Here is a 17,152-nt window from a genome sequence, read left to right as displayed (position 1 = left end):
CTGGAGGCTTATTTGCATATATTAAAACTTCATGTTTCTCAGCAATGTGTGCACATATGAACATGTGACCAACACAGATGCCTCCAGGTACCAAGTGCACATGTAACAGGTCAGCCAGTGTCATAGGTACAAATCTGCTGACAGAGGCCCTTTAACTTTATTCTGCAGGTCAGTATGATTACAGTGATTTATAAAGTTTTTTTTCTGTTTTCCTACTTTTGCTAAATACTGTAGGAGTGGAAGCTACAGGTAAAAAGTATAATGTAAAGATTTCTGGGTCTTCTGTGTTTTAGATCCTCTCCTGGTTTTGGCTTACTGGTGAAAAATGCTGACCAAATGCTAAGGGCAAAAATGCCACATGCATTGGGGAAAATAAGTATTTCATACACTGGCAATTTTGCAAGTTTTCCCACCTACAAAGAATGGAGACGACTGAAATTTTATCATAGGTACACTTCCACTGTGAGAAACAGAATAAAAAAAATTAAAAAAATCCAGAAAATCACATTGTATGATTTTTAAATAACTAATTTGCATTTTATTGCATAAAATAAGTATTTGATCACCTACCAACCAGATTCTGGCTCTTACAGACCTGTTCGTTTTTCTTTAAGAAGCCCTCCTACTCTGCACTCATTACCTGTATTAATTGCACCTGTTTGAACTTACCTGTATAAAATACACCTGTCCACACACTCAATCAATCACACTCCAACGTCTTCACCATGGCAAAGACTGAAGGGCTGTCTAAGGACACCAGGGACCAAATTGTAGACCTGCACGAGGCTAGGATGGGCTACAGGACAATAGGCAAGCAGCTTGGTGAGACAACAATTGTTGGCGCAAATATTAGAAAATGCAAGAAACACAAGATGACTGTCAATCTTCCTCGGTCTGTGGCTCCATGCAAGATCTTGCCTCATGGAGTAAGGATGATTCTGAGAAAAGTCAGCTCAGAACTACATGAGAGGACCTGGTTAATGACCTGAAAAGAGCTGGGACCACAGTCTCAAAGATTACTGTTAGTAACACACTACGCCATCATGGATTAAAATCATGCAGGGCACGCCAGGTGCCCCTGCTCATGCCAGCACATATCCAGGCCAATTTGAAGTTCACCAATGACCACCCAGAAGAGGCATGGGAGAAGGTCATGTGGTCAGATGAGACCAAAATATAATTTTTTGGTATCAACTCCACTCTCCGTTTGAGTACAACCCCAAGAACACCATTCCAACTGTAAAGCATGGGGGTGAAAACATCATACTTTGTGGGTGCTTTTCTGCAAAAGGGACAGAAAGACTGGACCGTATTGAAGGGAGGATGGATGGGGTCATGTATTGCAAGATTTTGCCCAACAACCTCCTTCCCTCAGTAAGATCATTGAAGATGGGTGACCTGAAATGACCTGAAACATACAGCCAGGGCAATTAAGGAGTGGCTCCGTAAGAAGCATTTCAAGGTCCTGAAGTTTAGAGGCCTAGTCAGTTTCTAGACCTGAACCCAATCAAAAATCTTTGGAGGGAGCTGAAACTCAATGTAGCCCAGCGACAGCCCCGAAACCCAAAAGATCTGGAGGAGTGTGCCAAAATCCCTGCTGCAGTCTGTGCAAACTTGGTCAAGAAATACAGGAAACATCTGACCTCTGTAATTGCAAACAAAGGTTTCTGTACCAAATATTAAGTTCTGTTTTTTCTATTGTATCAAATACTTATTTGATGCAATAAAATGCAAATTAATTATTTATAAATCATACAATGCAATTTTCTGGATTTTATTTTAGATTCTTTCTCTCGCAGTTGAAGTGTACCTATGATAAACATTACAGTCCTCTCCATTCTTTGTAGGTGGGAAAACTTGCCAGTGTATCAAATACTTATTTTCCCCACTGTAGTGGCATTTTTCAGCACTTTTGTGTTTTTGTGGCTTTTTTTGCATGCAGTTTTTGGTGCGGTATTCACAGAAAAAATACAGCTTCAGTCTACGGGGAATAAGACATACAGGACATACAAGTGTCCTTTGGCTACCGGTGTTTTTTCCAGTTTGATGGTGTTTTTTGTTTCTTTGGCATTATTTAAAAAATGCAGCATGTTTAAGTAGTAGTGTTTTTTTATTCCAGTCATCCAGGCATCTACCTCCTCTGCAGCAAAAAAACATGCAACTGGCACATTTGTTTTGAACAAGCACCTCTAACCCCCAAGCCCTTCCCTTCTTGTATTGTTTTCAGAGTATATAGTACGGGGCCCATTTTTGTTTTTGCATTTTCCTCTTTTCCTCCCAACGTTCCAATAGCCAAAACCTTTAAAAATGTTCCAGTCATGCTATACGAAGAATTATATTTTGGGGAATAAGTTGTACCATTCAATTTACCATCTCAGTTATTGGAAAATGGGGAAAAGATTGTTTGTGGGGTTAAATTGAAAAAAAATATAACTACAATACAGGTTTTCGAGGTTTTGACATCACGGTGTTCACCGTGCACTGAAAATGTAATAACGTCCTTAATTCTGCTAATTAATACGAATATGGCTTTATCTACTATTTAAAAAAAATAAAAACCTTTGAAAAAATCTAAATTTTATTTCTATCACCATTTTCTTACAGCCATAACTTTATTCTACAGAGCTGAATGGGGCTTGTTTTTTGCAAGACGAAATGTAGATTTTATTGGTACCACTTTTGTGGTATGTACGACTTTTTGATCACTGTTATTCAATTTTAGGGGCGGGAAAATTGACAAAAAAAACGCAAATCGTGTGTCTTTAATTTTTTTCCATTATGACGATCAGCGCACATTAAATTTTTCTTAATATTTTCATAGTTCAGACATTTCCAAACGCAACGATACCTAATATGTTTAACCCCTTAAGGACACGGCCATATTTCACCTTAAGGACCAGACCATTTTTTGCAAATCTGACCAGTGTCAATTTATGCGTGAATAACTTCAAAACGCTTTTACTTATCCAGGCTATTCTGAGATTGTTTGTTCGTCACATATTGAACTTCATGAGACTGGTAAAATGGAGTAAAAAAAAATTCATTTTTATTTATAAAAAAATACCAAATTTACCCAAATTTTTTAAAAATTAGCAAAATTCCAAGTTTCAATTTCTCTACTTCTATAATACATAGTAATACCTCCAAAAAAGTTATTAATTTACATTCCCCATATGTCTACTTTATGTTTGGATCATTTTGCGGAATGCCACTTTATTTTTTGGGGACGTTACAAGGCTTAGAAATTTTGAAGCAAATCTTGAAATTTTTCAGAAAATTTCTAAAACCCACTTTTTCAGGACCAGTTCAGGTCTGAACTCACTTTGCGAGGCTTACATAAACTACACCCCTGAAGGTATTAAAAAAATTGATGTTACAAACTTTGTTAACCCTTTAGGTGTTCCACAAGAATTAATCACAGAAAAAATGCACCACACGGATATGCCACTGACTATACTGGCTAGTCATAAATGCAGATATTAAAAGCTGAGACTTTTGCCAATATATTCCTGTCAGGAAGATATCGGAGCCCAACATGCACCACGTCACGGTTCTCAGCATGGCAAGGGGTCCTACCACTACGCTACCTATGGTGTGAACAAGGTCTGAGGGTGATGTAATCCAGCTCACAGCCAGGCTTCCACACAACCGCCTAGCAGGACAACTAGTGCAATGTGAACAAAGCCAGACTGTAAGCCACACCCATATCAGACTATGTAATGGAGGCTACCAGGTGCAAAGAGTGTTTGAATGCCAGGTGAAGGCACATACACTACATATAAAACAAGACAAAAACACAGAAATATAGTGGCAAATCTGGGGGAGCTGCTCAACCCCTAACACTGTAGCGTGTTTTTCATTGGGGGAGCAGCCCCACCGCATGTGGACCGCAGCAAACGACTATCCCCAGCAAAAAATATTTTGCATACGGTGGAGGATGTCGGCGCGGTCCACATGCACCACAAAGGCATCCTACACAAAACGGAGCATTGTGCGGATGAAAATATAATCATAAATCACAGAAAAAATGCACCACACGGATATGCCACTGACTATACTGGCTAGTCATAAATGCAGATATTAAAAGCTGAGACTTTTGCCAATATATTCCTGTCAGGAAGATATCGGAGCCCAACATGCACCACGTCACGGTTCTCAGCATGGCAAGGGGTCCTACCACTACGCTACCTATGGTGTGAACAAGGTCTGAGGGTGATGTAATCCAGCTCACAGCCAGGCTTCCACACAACCGCCTAGCAGGACAACTAGTGCAATGTGAACAAAGCCAGACTGTAAGCCACACCCATATCAGACTATGTAATGGAGGCTACCAGGTGCAAAGAGTGTTTGAATGCCAGGTGAAGGCACATACACTACATATAAAACAAGACAAAAACACAGAAATATAGTGGCAAATCTGGGGGAGCTGCTCAACCCCTAACACTGTAGCGTGTTTTTCATTGGGGGAGCAGCCCCACCGCATGTGGACCGCAGCAAACGACTATCCCCAGCAAAAAATATTTTGCATACGGTGGAGGATGTCGGCGCGGTCCACATGCACCACAAAGGCATCCTACACAAAACGGAGCATTGTGCGGATGAAAATATAATCATAAATCACAGAAAAAATGCACCACACGGATATGCCACTGACTATACTGGCTAGTCATAAATGCAGATATTAAAAGCTGAGACTTTTGCCAATATATTCCTGTCAGGAAGATATCGGAGCCCAACATGCACCACGTCACGGTTCTCAGCATGGCAAGGGGTCCTACCACTACGCTACCTATGGTGTGAACAAGGTCTGAGGGTGATGTAATCCAGCTCACAGCCAGGCTTCCACACAACCGCCTAGCAGGACAACTAGTGCAATGTGAACAAAGCCAGACTGTAAGCCACACCCATATCAGACTATGTAATGGAGGCTACCAGGTGCAAAGAGTGTTTGAATGCCAGGTGAAGGCACATACACTACATATAAAACAAGACAAAAACACAGAAATATAGTGGCAAATCTGGGGGAGCTGCTCAACCCCTAACACTGTAGCGTGTTTTTCATTGGGGGAGCAGCCCCACCGCATGTGGACCGCAGCAAACGACTATCCCCAGCAAAAAATATTTTGCATACGGTGGAGGATGTCGGCGCGGTCCACATGCACCACAAAGGCATCCTACACAAAACGGAGCATTGTGCGGATGAAAATATAATCATAAATCACAGAGGTGCATGTTGGGCTCCGATATCTTCCTGACAGGAATATATTGGCAAAAGTCTCAGCTTTTAATATCTGCATTTATGACTAGCCAGTATAGTCAGTGGCATATCCGTGTGGTGCATTTTTTCTGTGATTTATGATTATATTTTCATCCGCACAATGCTCCGTTTTGTGTAGGATGCCTTTGTGGTGCATGTGGACCGCGCCGACATCCTCCACCGTATGCAAAATATTTTTTGCTGGGGATAGTCGTTTGCTGCGGTCCACATGCGGTGGGGCTGCTCCCCCAATGAAAAACACGCTACAGTGTTAGGGGTTGAGCAGCTCCCCCAGATTTGCCACTATATTTCTGTGTTTTTGTCTTGTTTTATATGTAGTGTATGTGCCTTCACCTGGCATTCAAACACTCTTTGCACCTGGTAGCCTCCATTACATAGTCTGATATGGGTGTGGCTTACAGTCTGGCTTTGTTCACATTGCACTAGTTGTCCTGCTAGGCGGTTGTGTGGAAGCCTGGCTGTGAGCTGGATTACATCACCCTCAGACCTTGTTCACACCATAGGTAGCGTAGTGGTAGGACCCCTTGCCATGCTGAGAACCGTGACGTGGTGCATGTTGGGCTCCGATATCTTCCTGACAGGAATATATTGGCAAAAGTCTCAGCTTTTAACCACCTCCGGACCGCCTAACGCGCCGATGCGTCCGGAAGGTGGTTGCTTTTCTCCTCCTGGACGCATCGGCGCGTCATCTCGCGAGACGCGAGATTTCCTGTGAACGCGCGCACACAGGCGCGCGCGCTCACAGGAACGGAAGGTAAGCGAGTGGATCTCCAGCCTGCCAGCGGCGATCGCTCGCTGTCAGGCTGGAGATCCGAATTTTTTAACCCCTAACAGGTATATTAGACGCTGTTTTCATAACAGCGTCTAATATACCTCCTACCTGGTCCTCTGGTGGTCCCTTTTGTTAGGATCGACCACCAGAGGACTCAGGTAGGTCAGTACAGTCCCACCAAACACCACACTACACTACACTACACCCCCCCCCCCCCCCCGGTCACTTATTAACCCCTTATAAACCCCTGATCACCCCATATAAACTCCCTGATCACCCCCCTGTCATTGATCACCCCCCTGTCATTGATCACCGCCCTGTCATTGATCACCCCCCTGTCAGGCTCCGTTCAGACGTCCGCATGATTTTTACGGATCCGATCCATGTATCCATGGATCCGTAAAAATCATGCGGACGTCTGAATGGAGCCTTACAGGGGGGTGATCAATGACAGGCGGGTGATCACCCATATACACTCCCTGATCACCCCCTGTCATTGATCACCGCCCTGTCAGGCTCCATTCAGACGTCCGCATGATTTTTACGGATCCGATCCATGTATCCATGGATCCGTAAAAATCATGCGGACGTCTGAATGGAGCCTTACAGGGGGGTGATCACCCATATACACTCCCTGATCACCCCCTGTCATTGATCACCCCCCTGTCAGGCTCCATTCAGACGTCCGCATGATTTTTACGGATCCGATCCATGGATCCGTAAAAATCATGCGGACGTCTGAATGGAGCCTTACAGGGGGGGTGATCAGTGACAGGGGGGTGATCACCCTGATTACCCTGATCACCCCCTGTCATTGATAACCCCCCTGTAAGGCTCCATTCAGACGTCCGCATGCGTTTTGTGGATCCGATCCATGTATCCATGGATCCGTAAAAAATCATGCGGATGTCTGAATGGAGCCTTACAGGGGGGGTGATCAGTGACAGGGGGGTGATCACCCTGATTACCCTGATCACCCCCTGTCATTGATAACCCCCCTGTAAGGCTCCATTCAGACGTCTGCATGCGTTCTGTGGATCCGATCCATGTATCCATGGATCCGTAAAAAATCATGCGGATGTCTGAATGGAGCCTTACAGGGGGGGTGATCAGTGACAGGGGGGTGATCACCCTGATTACCCTGATCACCCCCTGTCATTGATAACCCCCCTGTAAGGCTCCATTCAGACGTCCGCATGCGTTTTGTGGATCCGATCCATGTATCCATGGATCCGTAAAAAATCATGCGGATGTCTGAATGGAGCCTTACAGGGGGGGTGATCAGTGACAGGGGGGTGATCACCCTGATTACCCTGATCACCCCCTGTCATTGATAACCCCCCTGTAAGGCTCCATTCAGACGTCTGCATGCGTTCTGTGGATCCGATCCATGTATCCATGGATCCGTAAAAAATCATGCGGATGTCTGAATGGAGCCTTACAGGGGGGGTGATCAGTGACAGGGGGGTGATCACCCTGATTACCCTGATCACCCCCTGTCATTGATAACCCCCCTGTAAGGCTCCATTCAGACGTCCGCATGCGTTCTGTGGATCCGATCCATGTATCCATGGATCCGTAAAAATCATGCGGACGTCTGAATGGAGCCTTACAGGGGGGGTGATCAGTGACAGGGGGGTGATTACCCTGATCACCCCCTGTCATTGATAACCCCCCTGTAAGGCTCCATTCAGACGTCCGCATGCGTTTTGTGGATCCGATCCATGTATCCATGGATCCGTAAAAAAATCATGCGGATGTCTGAATGGAGCCTTACAGGGGGGGGTGATCAATGACAGGGGGTGATCAGGGAGTCTATATGGGTGATCACCCCCCTGTCATTGATCACCCCCCTGTCATTGATCACTCCCCCCCTGGTAAGGCTCCATTCAGCCATTTTTTTTGGCACAAGTTAGCGGAAATTTTTTGTTTGTTTTTGTTTTCGTTTTTTCTTACTAAGTCTCATATTCCACTAACTTGTGTCAAAAAATAAAATCTCACATGGACGCACCATACCCCTCACGGAATCCAAATGCGTAAACATTTTTAGACATTTATATTCCAGACTTCTCACGCTTTAGGGCCCCTAAAAAGCCAGGGCAGTATAAATACCCCACATGTGACCCCATTTCGGAAAGAAGACACCCCAAGGTATTCCGTGAGGGGCATATTGAGTCCATGAAAGATTGAAATTTTTGTCCTAAGTTAGCGGAAAGTGAGACTTTGTGAGAAAAAAAACAAAAAAAATCAATATCCGCTAACTTATGCAAAAAAAAAAAAAATTCTAGGAACTCGCCAGGCCCCTCATTGAATACCTCGGGGTGTCTTCTTTCCAAAGTGGGGTCACATGTGGGGTATTTATACTGCCCTGGCTTTTTAGGGGCCCGAAAGTGTGAGAAGAAGTCTGGGATCCAAATGTCTAAAAATGCCCTCCTAAAAGGAATTTTGGCCCCTTTGCGCATCTAGGCTGCAAAAAAGTGTCACACATCTGGTATCGCCGTACTCAGGAGAAGTTGGGGAATGTGTTTTGGGGTGTCATTTTACATATACCCATGCTGGGTGAGAAAAGTATCTTGGTCAAATGCCAACTTTGTATAAAAAAAATGGGAAAAGTTGTCTTTTGCCAAGATATTTCTCTCACCCAGCATGGGTATATGTAAAATGACCCCCCAAAACACATTCCCCAACTTCTCCTGAGTACGGCGATACCAGATGTGTGACACTTTTTTGCAGCCAAGGTGGGCAAAGGGGCACCTTTCAGATTTCGCAGGCCATTTTTTACACATTTTGATTTCAAGGTACTTCTTACACATTTGGGCCCCTAAATTGCCAGGGCAGTATAACTACGCCACAAGTGACCCCATTTTGGAAAGAAGACACCCCAAGGTATTCCGTGGGGGGCACGGCGAGTTCCTAGAATTTTTTATTTTTTGTCACAATTTAGCGGAAAATGATGATTTTTCTTTTTTTTTTTCTTTTTTCCTTACAAAGTCTCATATTCCACTAACTTGCGACAAAAAATAAAAAATTCTAGGAACTCGCAGTGCCCCTCACGGAATACCTTGGGGTGTCTTCTTTCCAAAATGGGGTCACTTGTGGCGTAGTTATACTGCCCTGGCAATTTAGGGGCCCAAATATGTGAGAAGAACTTTGCAATCAAAATGTGTAAAAAATGCCCTGCAAAATCCGAAAGGTGCACTTTGGAATATGTGCCCCTTTGCCCACCTTGGCAGCAAAAAAGTGTGACACATCTGGTATCGCCGTACTCAGGAGAAGTTGGGCAATGTGTTTTGGGGTGTCATTTTACATATACCCATGCTGGGTGAGAAAAATATCTTGGTCAAATGCCAACTTTGTATAAAAAAATTGGAAAAGTTGTCTTTTGCCAAGATATTTCTCTCACCCAGCATGGGTATATGTAAAATGACAGCCCAAAACACATTCCCCAACTTCTCCTGAGTACGGCGATACCAGATGTGTGACACTTTTTTGATGCCAAGGTGGGCAAAGGGGCACATATTCCAAAGTGCACCTTTCGGATTTCACCGGTCATTTTTTACAGATTTTGATTGCAAAGTACTTCTCACACATTTGGGCCCCTAAATTGCCAGGGCAGTATAACTACGCCACAAGTGACCCCATTTTGGAAAGAAGACACCCCATGGTATTCCGTGAGGGGCATGGCGAGTTCCTAGAATTTTTTATTTTTTGTCGCAAGTTAGTGGAATATGAGACTTTGTAAGGAAAAAAGAGAAAAAAAAAAAAATCATCATTTTCCGCTAACTTGTGACAAAAAATAAAAAATTCTAGGAACTCGCAGTGCCCCTCACGGAATACCTTAGGGTGTCTTCTTTCCAAAATGGGGTCACTTGTGGCGTAGTTATACTGCCCTGGCAATTTAGGGGCCCAAATATGTGAGAAGAACTTTGCAATCAAAATGTGTAAAAAATGCCCTGCAAAATCCGAAAGGTGCACTTTGGAATATGTGCCCCTTTGCCCACCTTGGCAGCAAAAAAGTGTGACACATCTGCTATCGCCGTACTCAGGAGAAGTTGGGCAATGTGTTTTGGGGTGTCATTTTACATATACCCATGCTGGGTGAGAAAAATATCTTGGTCAAATGCCAACTTTGTATAAAAAAATGGGAAAAGTTGTCTTTTGCCAAGATATTTCTCTCACCCAGCATGGGTATATGTAAAATGACAGCCCAAAACACATTCCCCAACTTCTCCTGAGTACGGCGATACCAGATGTGTGACACTTTTTTGATGCCAAGGTGGGCAAAGGGGCACATATTCCAAAGTGCACCTTTCGGATTTTGCAGGGCATTTTTTACACATTTTGATTGCAAAGTTCTTCTCACATATTTGGGCCCCTAAATTGCCAGGGCAGTATAACTACGCCACAAGTGACCCCATTTTGGAAAGAAGACACCCCAAGGTATTCTGTGAGGGGCATGGTGAGTTCCTAGAATTTTTTATTTTTTGTCGCAAGTTAGTGGAATATGAGACTTTGTAAGAAAAAAAAAAAAAATAAAATCATCATCATTTTCCGCTAACTTGTGACAAAAAATAAAAAGTTCTATGAACTCACTATGCCCATCAGCGAATACCTTAGGGTGTCTACTTTCCGAAATGGGGTCATTTGTGGGGTTTTTCTACTGTTTGGGCATTGTAGAACCTCAGGAAACATGACAGGTGCTCAGAAAATCAGAGCCGTTTCAAAAAGCGGAAATTCACATTTTTGTACCATAGTTTGTAAATGCTATAACTTTTACCCAAACCATTTTTTTTTTGCCCAAACATTTTTTTTTTATCAAAGACATGTAGAACTATAAATTTAGCGAAAAATTTATATATGGATGTCGTTTTTTTTGCAAAATTTCACAGCTGAAAGTGAAAAATGTCATTTTTTTGCAAAAAAATCGTTACATTTTGATTAATAACAAAAAAAGTAAAAATGTCAGCAGCAATAAAATACCACCAAATGAAAGCTCCATTAGTGAGAAGAAAAGGAGGTAAAATTCATTTGGGTGGTAAGTTGCATGACCGAGCGATAAACGGTGAAAGTAGTGTAGTGCCGAAGTGTAAAAAGTGGCCTGGTCATGAAGGGGGTTTCACCTAGCGGGGCTGAAGTGGTTAATATCTGCATTTATGACTAGCCAGTATAGTCAGTGGCATATCCGTGTGGTGCATTTTTTCTGTGATTTATGATTATATTTTCATCCGCACAATGCTCCGTTTTGTGTAGGATGCCTTTGTGGTGCATGTGGACCGCGCCGACATCCTCCACCGTATGCAAAATATTTTTTGCTGGGGATAGTCGTTTGCTGCGGTCCACATGCGGTGGGGCTGCTCCCCCAATGAAAAACACGCTACAGTGTTAGGGGTTGAGCAGCTCCCCCAGATTTGCCACTATATTTCTGTGTTTTTGTCTTGTTTTATATGTAGTGTATGTGCCTTCACCTGGCATTCAAACACTCTTTGCACCTGGTAGCCTCCATTACATAGTCTGATATGGGTGTGGCTTACAGTCTGGCTTTGTTCACATTGCACTAGTTGTCCTGCTAGGCGGTTGTGTGGAAGCCTGGCTGTGAGCTGGATTACATCACCCTCAGACCTTGTTCACACCATAGGTAGCGTAGTGGTAGGACCCCTTGCCATGCTGAGAACCGTGACGTGGTGCATGTTGGGCTCCGATATCTTCCTGACAGGAATATATTGGCAAAAGTCTCAGCTTTTAATATCTGCATTTATGACTAGCCAGTATAGTCAGTGGCATATCCGTGTGGTGCATTTTTTCTGTGATTTATGATTATATTTTCATCCGCACAATGCTCCGTTTTGTGTAGGATGCCTTTGTGGTGCATGTGGACCGCGCCGACATCCTCCACCGTATGCAAAATATTTTTTGCTGGGGATAGTCGTTTGCTGCGGTCCACATGCGGTGGGGCTGCTCCCCCAATGAAAAACACGCTACAGTGTTAGGGGTTGAGCAGCTCCCCCAGATTTGCCACTATATTTCTGTGTTTTTGTTCCACAAGAATTAATGGAAAATAGAGATAAAATTTCAAAATTTAACTTTTTTGCCAGATTTTCCATTTGAATCAATTTTTTTCCAGTTAAAAAGCAAGGGTTAACAGCCAAACAAAACTCAATATTTATGGCTCTGATTCTGTAGTTTACAGAAACACCCCATATGTGGTCGTAAACTGCTGCACGGGAACACGGCAGGGCGCAGAAGGAAAGGAATGCCATACGGTTTTTGGAAGGCAGATTTTGCTAAACTGTTTTTTTGACACCATGTCCCATTTGAAGCCCCCCTGATGGACTCCTAGAGTAGAAACTCCAAAAAAGTGACCCCATTTTTTAAACTACACCCCTCAAAGTATACAAAACAGATTTTTACAAACTTGTTTAACCCTTTAGGTGTTCCACAAGAATTAATGGAAAATAGAGATAAAATTTCACTTTTTTGGCAGATTTTCCATTTGAATCAATTTTTTCCAGTTACAAAGCAAGGGTTAACAGCCAAGCAAAACTCAATATTTATGGCCCTGATTCTGTAGTTTACAGAAACACCCCATATGTGGTCGTAAACTGCTGTGCGGGCACACGGATGGGCGCAGAAGGAAAGGAATGCCATATGGTTTTTGGAAGGCAGATTTTGCTGGACTGTTTTTTTGACATCATGTCCCATATGAAGCCCCCCTGATGCACCCCTAGAGTAAAAACTCCAAAAAAGTTACCCCAATTTGGAAACTACGGGATAGGGTGGCAGTTTTATTGGTACTATTTTAGGGTAAATATGATTTTTGGTTGCTCTATATTACACTTTTTGTGAGGCAAGGCAACAAGAAATAGCTGTTTTGGCACAGTTTTTATTTTTTGTTATTTACAACATTCATCTGACAGGTTATATCATGTGGTATTTTTATAGAGCAGGTTATTACGGATGCGGCGATACCTAATATGTCTACTTTTATTTTATTTATGTATGCTTTACGCAATTATTTCATTTTTGAAACAAAAAAAATCATGTTTTAGTGTCTCCATAGTCTGAGAGCCATAGTTTTTTCAGTTTTTGAGTGATTATCTTGGGTAAGGAATGATTTTTGCGGGATGAGATGACGGTTTCATTGGCACTATTTTGGGGTGCGTATGACTTTTTGATCGCTTGCTATTACACTTTTATGCGATGTAAGGTGACAAAAAATTGCTTTTTTTACACTTTTTTTTACGGTATTCACCTGATGGGTAAGGTCATGTGATATTTTTATAGAGCAGGTTATTACGGACGCGGCGATACCTAATATGTCTACTTTATTTATGTTTTACACAATTATTTCATTTTTGAAACAAAAAAATCATGTTTTAGTGTCTCCATAGTCCGAGAGCCATAGTCAGTTTTTGGGCGATTATCTTGGGTAGAGTATCATTTTTGTGGGATGAGATGATGGTTTGATTGGCAGTATTTTGGGGTGGTATGACTTTTTGATCGCTTGCTATTACACTTTTAGCACTTTTAGAGCATGTTATTACGGACACGGCGATACCTAATATGTGTATTGCATTTTATTTTTTTATTTTTAATCAGTGATAAATGTGTTTTTTTATTTTTACTTTTTTTCACTTTTTTTACCCAGACCCACTTGGTTCTTGAAGATCCAGTGGGTCTGATGTCTGTATAATACAGTACAGTACACTATATAGTGTACTGTACTGTATTTTTACTTTACAAAGTCTGATCAGACTTCTGCCTTTTGCAGAAGTCTGATCAGCACCATGGACAGCCGGAAGCTTGTGAAGGCGTCCGGTTGCCATGGTAACCATCACCCGCTGCCACAACAGAGCAGGGGGTGATGGGGAGGGAGGGGGGGCCCTCCCTCTTTGATCCCATCAAGAATCAGGTGCTGAAAAGGCACAGCAGCCCCAAATGGGAGAGGGAGGGAGCTCCCTCCCTGTTAGCCCCTTCCATGCCGTGGTGCTCACAGCACAGATGTCAGCCATGCTCGGCCATCTTGGAAATGAGAGGGGGCGGGTGGGATGATCGCGTGCCCGCCCGCCCCTTGGCACCTTTCCCCTTGCACAGCCCGCCAGCAGATAATGAGGGCTGCAGGGGGGGGGTTAAAATGAAAATTTATGTCATTTTGAAGTTTCTTATCTCTGCGGTCATGGACCGCGGGGATCATAACTTCCGACAGTGCTGCAAACCGCAGGTCTGAATTGACCTGCAGTAAGCAGGTATTGCCGATACGGGGGGGGGGGTCACAGGACCCCCCTCGGCATTGTCCCAGGGTGCCTGCTGATTGATTTCAGCAGGCACCCAGTTCCGATCACCGTCTGCAGCACGGTGGTGATCGGAAATACACATGACGTACGTACCGTACGCAAGGTATGTCATGTGTCCTTAAGTACCGGGACATCATGATGTACCGATACGTCATGTGTCCCCAACAGGTTAAATATATATATATATATATATACATACAGTCATGTCCATAAATATTGGGACATCGACACAATTGTGACAGTTTTGGCTCTATACACCACCACAATGGATTTGAAATGAAACAAACAAGTTGTGCTTTAACTGCAGACCGTCAGCTATAATTTGAGGGTATTTACATCCAAATCAGTTGAACGGTATAGGAATTACAACAGTTTGCATATGTGCCTCCCACTTGTTAAGGAACTAAAAGTAATGGGACAATTGGCTTCTCAGCTGTTCCATGGCCAGGTGTGTGTTATTCCCTCATTATCCCAATTACAATGAGCAGATAAAAGGTCCAGAGTTCATTTCAAGTGTGCTATTTGCATTTGGAATCTGTTGCTGTCAACTCTCAAGATGAGATCCAAAGAGCTGTCACTATCAGTGAAGCAAGCCATCATTAGGCTGAAAAAAAACAAAACAAACCCATCAGAGAGATAGCAAAAAGATTAGGCGTGGTCAAAACAACTGTTTGGAATATTCTTAAAAAGAAGGAACGCACCAGTGAGCTCAGCAACACCAAAAGACCTGGATGACCACGGAAAACAACTGTGGTGGATGCCTGAATAATTATTTCCCTGGTGAAGAAAACACCCTTCACAACAGTTGGCCAGATCAAGAACACTCTCCAGGAGGTAGGTGTATGTCTGTCAAAGTCAACAATCAAGAGAAGACTTCACCAGAGTGAATACAGAGGGTTCACCAAAAGATATAAACCATTGGTGAGCCTCAAAAACAGGAAGGCCAGATTAGAGTTTGCCAAACGACATCTAAAAAAGCCTTCACAGTTCTGAAACAACATGCTATGGACAGATGAGACCAAGATCAACTTGTACCAGAGTGACGGGAAGAGAAGAGTATGGAGAAGGAAAGGAACTGCTCATGATCCTAAGCATACCACCTCATCAGTAAAGCATGGTGGTGGTAGTGTCATGGCGTGGGCATGTGTGGCTGCCAATGGAACTGGTCCTCTTGTATTTATTGATGATGTCACTGCTGACAAAAGCAGCAGGATGAATTCTGAAGTGTTTCGGGCAATATTATCTGCTCATATTCAGCCAAATGCTTCAGAACTCATTGGACGGCGCTTCACAGTGCAGATGGACAATGAGCCAAAGCATACTGCAAAAGCAACCAAAGAGTTTTTTAAGGGAAAGAAGTGGAATGTTATGCAATGGCCAAGTCAATCACCTGATCTGAATCCGATTGAGCATGCATTTCACTTGCTGAAGACAAAACTGAAGGGAAAATGCACCAAGAACAAGCAGGAACTGAAGACAGTTGCAGTAGAGGCCTGGCAGAGCATCACCAGGGATGAAACCCAGCGTCTGGTGATTTCTATGCGTTCCAGACTTCAGGCTGTAATTGACTGCAAAGGATTTGCAACCAAGTATTAAAAAATTTAAGTTTGATTTAAGATTATTATTCTGTCCCATTACTTTTGGTTCCTTAACAACTGGGAGGCACATATGCAAACTGTTGTAATTCCTACACCATTCACCTAATTTGGATGCAAATACCCTCAAATCAAAGCTGACACTGTGCAGTTAAAGCACATCTAGTTTGTTTCATTTCAAATCTATTGTGGTGGTGTATAGAGCTAAAAATGTTAGAATTGTGTCGAGGTCCCAATATTTATGGACCTCACTGTATATATGTATGTATATATATATATATATATATATATATATATATATATATATATCAAGTTGGGAAAGGGGGCTGATTAAACTTTTTTTTCAAACTTTTACAGTGACAACTTTTAACCCCCTTATGGGGCTAGAAACTGGATTTTTTATATCCCTTGTCCTATTCACCCTAATCGCCGTTCCCTGTCATTGTGTCCAGGTGTCTTCTATATGATACAGCCGGCACCCGCTGCTTATTGAGTGGGGACATACGGGTATACCTGATTTATAGCAATTCGTGACTAATTAATTTGTAACTAACCAAATTTCTTGTTTGGTGAATCGGCCAAATTGAATTTTTCAAAACTTCACTCATCACTAATTCACTATTTACTTCTTTACCTATCTGGTTGCTTTTGCCTACCACTGTGGAATCCCATCTTCCTCTCTCTGGTGGCACTTATCTCCTTCTTCCTGGCAGCACATTTTCCACTGTACTCCTACAGAACAACTTCCCCATTACAATCCCTACCTATCCTGTAAATGTTTCCTCCGAACCCATCTAGCAGCACATCTCTTTCTGAAAGCACAGTATATCCGTATATGCTTATGTAGAAGGGCAAACGTTTGGTTAGAAAATCCATATACACAGTAGCTAGTGCTGTGAAGAGTCAAACAGTAATGTAAGCACGTATTGAGACCCATGTGTAAGCATGAAAACAAACAGTCTTTTATTGCTGCTCATTCATTATTGTAGAGATTCGATTTTGATCATTAGACTATACTCTCTGTTTTATGCTCTTCAACCATTTTAGAACAAAGGGATTAGAATAAAAGCCTGTAGATGTTTACCACTTCATTAAGACGCAGTAAACCAATTACAGTATTCTGTATGTGCCAGGAGTCTGTCACTCCAGCATAGCTGTTATTCAAATGAGTACAGGACATAAAGATTTGATTGTCACAAGATGGACTTCTCTGAAT

Source organism: Bufo gargarizans, chromosome 3, assembly GCF_014858855.1.
Source record: "Bufo gargarizans isolate SCDJY-AF-19 chromosome 3, ASM1485885v1, whole genome shotgun sequence".
Lineage (NCBI taxonomy): Eukaryota > Metazoa > Chordata > Amphibia > Anura > Bufonidae > Bufo > Bufo gargarizans.
Note: the sequence above shows the minus strand (reverse complement) of the source record.